Here is a 6,860-nt window from a genome sequence, read left to right as displayed (position 1 = left end):
TTATGTATAATCCGATCAGATGAGTTAGTTTTAGGATATTGCTTCAATTTTTCCAATACCTGGTAACATATTTAAATCTGTTTATATGTGTTTTGTATAATAATTATACTGAAATGACTCTACACAAAAATGGTTAAATTTTTTGATGAGATTTCGGTACAAGGGTGTGATAATTGCTGTTGACGGATAATTTTTTTCAGGAGTTGTGTGCACATATGCATTTATCATAAAGCTACTAACAATTGCTTCGCTCGTGTTTGGTCGTGGGAAAAGAATTATATGAAGCCCTTTCATATGAAGCAGAAACCTGCACAGAGTGTCAGACTTAAGCGAAGAGACTGTACACAGTTATGATGAGACAACTACGCTGCATAGTGAATGGCCCCTAGAATGATAAAATCAAGAACACTAAAATTCTAAGGTGAGCTGGCCTGTCATGCATGACAGATATCCTGATAGAAAAAAGTCTGAGATGGCTAGAACATGTGTGCAGGATTGGTCATGTCTGCAAGATAGACCATACGTACAGGAAGGGTCATTTGTGCAGGATGGGTCATGTGTACAAGAATGGTCATGTGTGCAGGATAGGTAATGTGTGTGAGATGGGTAATGGGTCATGGGATGGGTCATGTGTGCAGGATAAGTGATGTACACTGAATGGGTCATGCATACACGATGGGACATGGCTGCAGTCTGGGTCCCGTGTACAAGATGAGTCATGTGTGCAAGATGGGTTATGTGTGCAGGATGGGTCATGTGTGCAGGATGGGATATGTGTGCATGATAAGTGATGTGCGCAGGATGGGTCATGCGTACATGATAGGTAATGTGTGCAGGATGGGATATGCGTGCAGGATGGCTCATGCGTACAGAATGGGAAATGTCTATTATGTCTCTTACGGTTATTTTTTTAGGATAAGCCAGGTTAGTGATAAACACAAATGCTTGAACATTTTTCTTTTTACTTGTAGGTAGCTCTGATAGTGGATAATGAAAATGCCTTACACACAGCTCAGTCATGCATGTTGTATCATGTACTTTTGTGATTAAGAGTTCCAGAGGCATATCATTATTTATTGTAACGTTATAAGAAGTTTCTATTTTAAGATTTAGCTTTCTACCTCGACCATTAGACATACATAAACGGGAGGACCCGTTTATGTATGTCTAATGGTATGTCATAAACGAGAAGACTCACTTACTTTGCTCAGGGTTTTGGTTTTATTAATTGTGTTGAACTTTTATTAATACTGGTATATGATTTTATTAATACTGGTATATGATTTTATTTATACTGGTATATGATTTTATTAATACTGGTATATGATTTTATTAATCCTGGCATATGATTTTATTAATACTGGTATATGATTTTATTAATACTGGTATATGATTTTATTAATACTGATACGTATATGATTTTAATAATATTGGTATATGATTTTATTAATACTGGTATATGATTTTATTTATACTGGTATATGATTTTATTAATCCCACGACCAAACAAGAGTGAAACAATTGATTGGGAGAATTATGATAAATGCACATGTGCACACAACTCCCGAAAAATTATTCGGTAAAGACGTCACCAAACCCGTGCAACGAAATCCTATCAACAAATTTAACTATTTTTCAGTAAAGTCGTTTAAGTATAATAATGATACAAAACACATATAAACCTATTTAAATATGTTACCAAGCCTTTGAAAGGTTGACGCAAATTCCTAAAACTAACCCATCTGATCGGATTATACATAAATAGACAGAATTATTAGGACGAAATTCGTCACAAAACGCTTGAAAAGCTTGGTTTAATAAAAGTTAAGACCGGAAATTGAAACGCCGAAGAACAGAGAATAGAACGATAAATTCTTGCGCATTTCACGAAAAAAACGTGCACTTTTCACCAGTCTATAGCACTGTTCCCAAGGTTTCAGCAATTAACATAGAAGTACAGAAATCGTTTCATTATTGTCGATTTCAAATTTTTCATTTTCAATTTCATTTGCTAACACATTTGAGTACTTTCGTGTTCTAACTGATGTCCAACGAAGTCTAAGTAAAGGAAATGACGATGATGTTTTTTTAACAGTTCTTATGAGATTATTACAATAATTAATTATAAGTTTGGATGACTACAGAACAATGAATACGTAGTACAGATTTTTTAAAAATCTAACACAGTGTAAGTAGCCTAAATGGAAAGACGATGATATTTTTTCTAATGGTTCTAATGAGATTATTACAATAATTAATTATAAGTTTGGATGACTACAAAACAATGGCTACGTAGTACAGATTTTCTAAAAATCTATATCAGTGCATTTTACTTCTAATATTGGCCGATATTGCATTTCTGTTTTTGCAGGAGGAGAGATGTAAACATACATGTATAATCTTTTCCTTTCATTATTGCTATTTGTTGTATATAATAACACCCACACCCAGTACATTACAGCTACCATTGCAGTTATCCTATTTGACTGGTAATATTGCATTTCTCAACCATCAGTACCCTTTCTTTTTTCCAATATCACTTTGGTCGTGGGCTGTATGACAGTGGAATTTCTAGTATTAATACTGGAATATGATTTTATTAATACTGGTATATGATTTTATTAAAACTGGTATATGATTTTATTAATACTGGTATATGATTTTATTAATACTGGTATATGATTTTATTATTACTGGTATATGATTTTATTAATACTGGTATATGATTTTATTAATACCGGTATATGATTTTATTAATACTGGTATATGATTTTATTAATACCGGTATATGATTTTATTAATATTGGGATATGATTTTATTAATACTGGTATATGATTTTATTAATACTGGGATATGATTTTATTAATACTGGTATATGATTTTATTAATACTGGTATATGATTTTATTAATAGGCTACTGGTATATGATTTTATTAATACCGGTATATGATTTTATTAATACCGGTATACGACTTTATTAATACTGGTATATGATTTTATTAATACTGGTATATGATTTTATTAAAACTGGTATATGATTTTATTAATACTGGTATATGATTTTATTAATACTGGTATATGATTTTATTAAAACTGGTATATGATTTTATTAATACTGGTATATGATTTTATTAATACTGGTATATAATTTTATTAATACTGGTATATGATTTTATTAATACTGGTATATGATTTTACTAATACTGGTATATGATTTTAGTTTATTGCTATTTAGTCACTATATCTAACGTTCGTTTTTCTATTCTCTTTTATATTTTTTCTTTTTGCCCTTACGCCTTGTGCCAGACGCATCAGAAACATATTGTCTAACCATATTGGATTGCGTTGAAAGTAAGTAAGGCGAGTAAAGGCTGGTCAGCCCAGGTGGGGGCTCAGCGGCAGACGTGTGTGATTGTCAACTGCAAATGTAGACGGGTATGAACGGATGCATGAATCTAGACACATGAATCTACAATATTTACTAGATTTTGCACGCATCTAGCCGTAAAACACATTGCAGATTTCCATTGTTCTCCCCAACATCGACATGTATATGTACATGCATACTTCGAGCAGGACAACAATTTCAGTAGACTGCATATTTTGAGTTGTTTTACAGTATGAAAGACAACTCTCAATAAACCTTATGTTATGCGTGAATCTGTTCCTGTAGGCGGGTAATGCAGCTAGTGACATAAAAAAAGTTAAACATTGAAGACCTTCCCTTTATTGTTGACCATTTACATAATGTAGTGCCATATGCATCAGGAACATAGTGTTTAACCATAATAGATTGCGTTGTCTTTTTCGTTGAATTATGCTTGTGAAACTTGAAATATAAAACTATTATCAGCATTATGAGATTCTCTCTCTATCTATCGTGGCACCAAAAACCATCGGTATACGAGAATGACACCGAGTGAGAACGAAGGTTGTCCCGCTCTTTAATTAACTCAAAAATCCTTCAATGGTGGCAAGGTAATTGCAGAGGTTTTAAACGTCGTAAGGAACACTTTGGTTAGTGACTTACTGAGTCACCCGGGGGCAAAAGAGGTACATGTTCTTTATAAAATATTTACTACTTGTCGTAATGTGTGATTATACAGTTGCTCATATTCGTGTCCCAGATGAAACATAAAACTTAGTTTATATTTTCTATCTAGCAATTTTTTATTGCAAATTTCAGTGCATTATCGCCTAGAGAAACAATAATCACTTTTAACTAAATACATAGCAGTAAGCCAAGAAGGCGATCAACTGCTTTACATTTGTACGGTTTACACTGTGAAATAAGACAAGAAAATGGTAAATAGTTATAAACCGGCCCTCATTTGGCCAAAAAATTAGCTTTAGTAAGGTAGGCTAGACTCTCTTAGGGAATATACAGTTTATATTTCAAAAAAAGGCACTTCGCAAAGTATTGTTAGATATAGTTATTTTGTGCTCAGTCTTGTTTTGATTTTATCTCCGGTTAGTCGATTTTTGGCAAACATTTCAGTCGTTTCAGCAGTAGCACATTTTTATTTTTACAAAGGGATATCTCCAAATTTTATTTTTAAATGTGCATTGTACATCTTTACAATGTTGCAATTGTGCTGTGGTTGTGCCAAAGTTGACTCAATGTTTGATTTGGTAATGAGTTTTCATGAAAATGTGGTGTGTTTGTGCATGTATGAATCACGTAACGCAAAAGCTCTTACTATATGTACATCTACCGCTTTTATTTTATGCGTTGCACTTTTTTTTAATGTTGCAATTGTGTTGTGATTTGAAAAAGATATTTCAAGTCAGAAAACGGTTCTTACCGAGTACATCAAGATACTGATGAGAAATAATAACTTGCTTACATAACTTGTAGTTAGCATGTGGTTCATTTGTCTACTGATATGGTTTCTAACAGAGACATATATAGGTCAGGTATGATTAGTCTTATAAAGATAAACACATCTACTTTATTATCAGAGATATTACTAGCATTGAATGATTTACTTGTATAGATATTGTTGTAGAGCGTTGATCATAAACAACCGTTCCGTTACACCATAGTGGTAGACTCAGAGTCTGTGTGCTGGGATAAACATGCAAGATGAATTCCCTGATAAAATCAGTAAGTTGTATTACCAGATGTCACTCAAACCATAAGTCATGCGAACCTGTTTGTAGAATATCCCTTTGATTACAGAGTCTGCTCTATAGTAGTGGTTGTACCTAATTCTGTGTGAGCACTTGTATGTAACTATAACTTGTGTACCAATATTTCTCTACGGATTACATTGTATTCTGTGTGTAATATTGACTTGAAATAAGTTATACGTTTGGTTCAGTAAGTACGACTAGCTGTTGTTGTCCATATGATAGTTTAACAATACCTGGTTATAACATTTCATACCAAAGCAGAGCTCTCTCCTTTGCTTTTTAAATTGGAGACTGGAGTTGTTCTCTCACAAGTTCATCACTATGTGTGGCCAAGCCAACGTAACAGGCAACGATGAGAGAATTTTGCAGTGATAGCACAAATGAGCCAATTGAAATGCATGACAAATTGATGATTTCAGCTGTCTTTAGACCTAATGACTTTGTTCACTGAATCAGTTTGTATAACTTAATTTCTATTTATTGTCAAAAATTACACAAATCAAATTATTATATTGGTTGGTTTTAACAAATGCCTGGCTAAAAATCCCTCCTTCGTTCTTTGCAAATTTGAATGGGCAAAATGAGAGTTGTCTGCTCATGTCTTAGGCAGCTCTTTCCATGAGTAGGTAACTCTTTTGTAGCATCAGGTTTAATTCAAAATCTAGTAACACACCCCAGGACGGATAAAGTATTGTGGATCCTTTTGTCTTGTTGAAGCCTGTCAGTAGTACCAGACAGGATGATATATTAAATATGGCTGTCAGTGTAAGCTAGTTTGTCTTTTATTCATGTTTTGGCTAGTACGGGGTATTTGGGTTGCTGGCGCTAACATCAATCTATAGCCAAAAATGGCTTTTTCATATCCCACTGAAAGCTTTCTTAGATTTTTGTCTTCTAAACTGGTAATTCTGCTCTACTAACATCAGATTCATGGCTGTATAACAACATATTCTATTGATATTATGTATATAATTGTTATACTGCAATGCTGTCTGTTAGTTATTAACAATTATGACAAATATTTATAAAAATATTATAATGATACTATTATAGATAATTATTACTCTAAAAATTGGTATTGATGTTTCTAAGGTACAATTCATTTTTCATGCTGCTATTTGATTTTGAGTGAGCCCGGTTTACTGTCCATGTTATCTTTGCAATTAGAAATGCGTTGGTAGAGATTGGTAATACAATCTAATTTATTCTATTGGTATAATAATTTTAAAAAGTTCAGAATATTTAATATATTACTCCCTTTGTTAATATACAGTTTATAGTATAAAATAATATAAATAAAAGTGACTACCAACTGGTTTCCTATTTTGGGAATCGATTTAAAATTAGTTCAAGGTGTCTTTCTGTAATTGCAGTTGGTCCTCTTTTCTGATTTAGATGGTTATGCTTACGCTTGCACCCAAATACATACTAAAATTTAATTGAGCACTTTTTAAAATTACATCTATTTGTAACAGTATCATCATGATACTTTGTTTCTTTTAGGAATGAGTTTGATTTTATGAGAGAAAAGCAGTTCTGGAGACAAAATAGTTTATGATGCAAGCTGTGACATAAAGACGTCATTCTTCCGAAAAACATGGAGGTATGATATACAATGTACATAGAAGTATAATGTACAATATACACAGACATATGATATATAATGTACATAGACATATGATATACAATGTAGACGTATGATATACAATGTAGATAAATATAT

This window comes from Watersipora subatra, chromosome 2, assembly GCF_963576615.1.
Source record: "Watersipora subatra chromosome 2, tzWatSuba1.1, whole genome shotgun sequence".
In the NCBI taxonomy this organism is placed as follows: Eukaryota; Metazoa; Bryozoa; class Gymnolaemata; order Cheilostomatida; family Watersiporidae; genus Watersipora; species Watersipora subatra.
The sequence above is the reverse complement of the archived record's forward strand: the minus strand, read 5'-3'. Positions refer to the sequence as shown.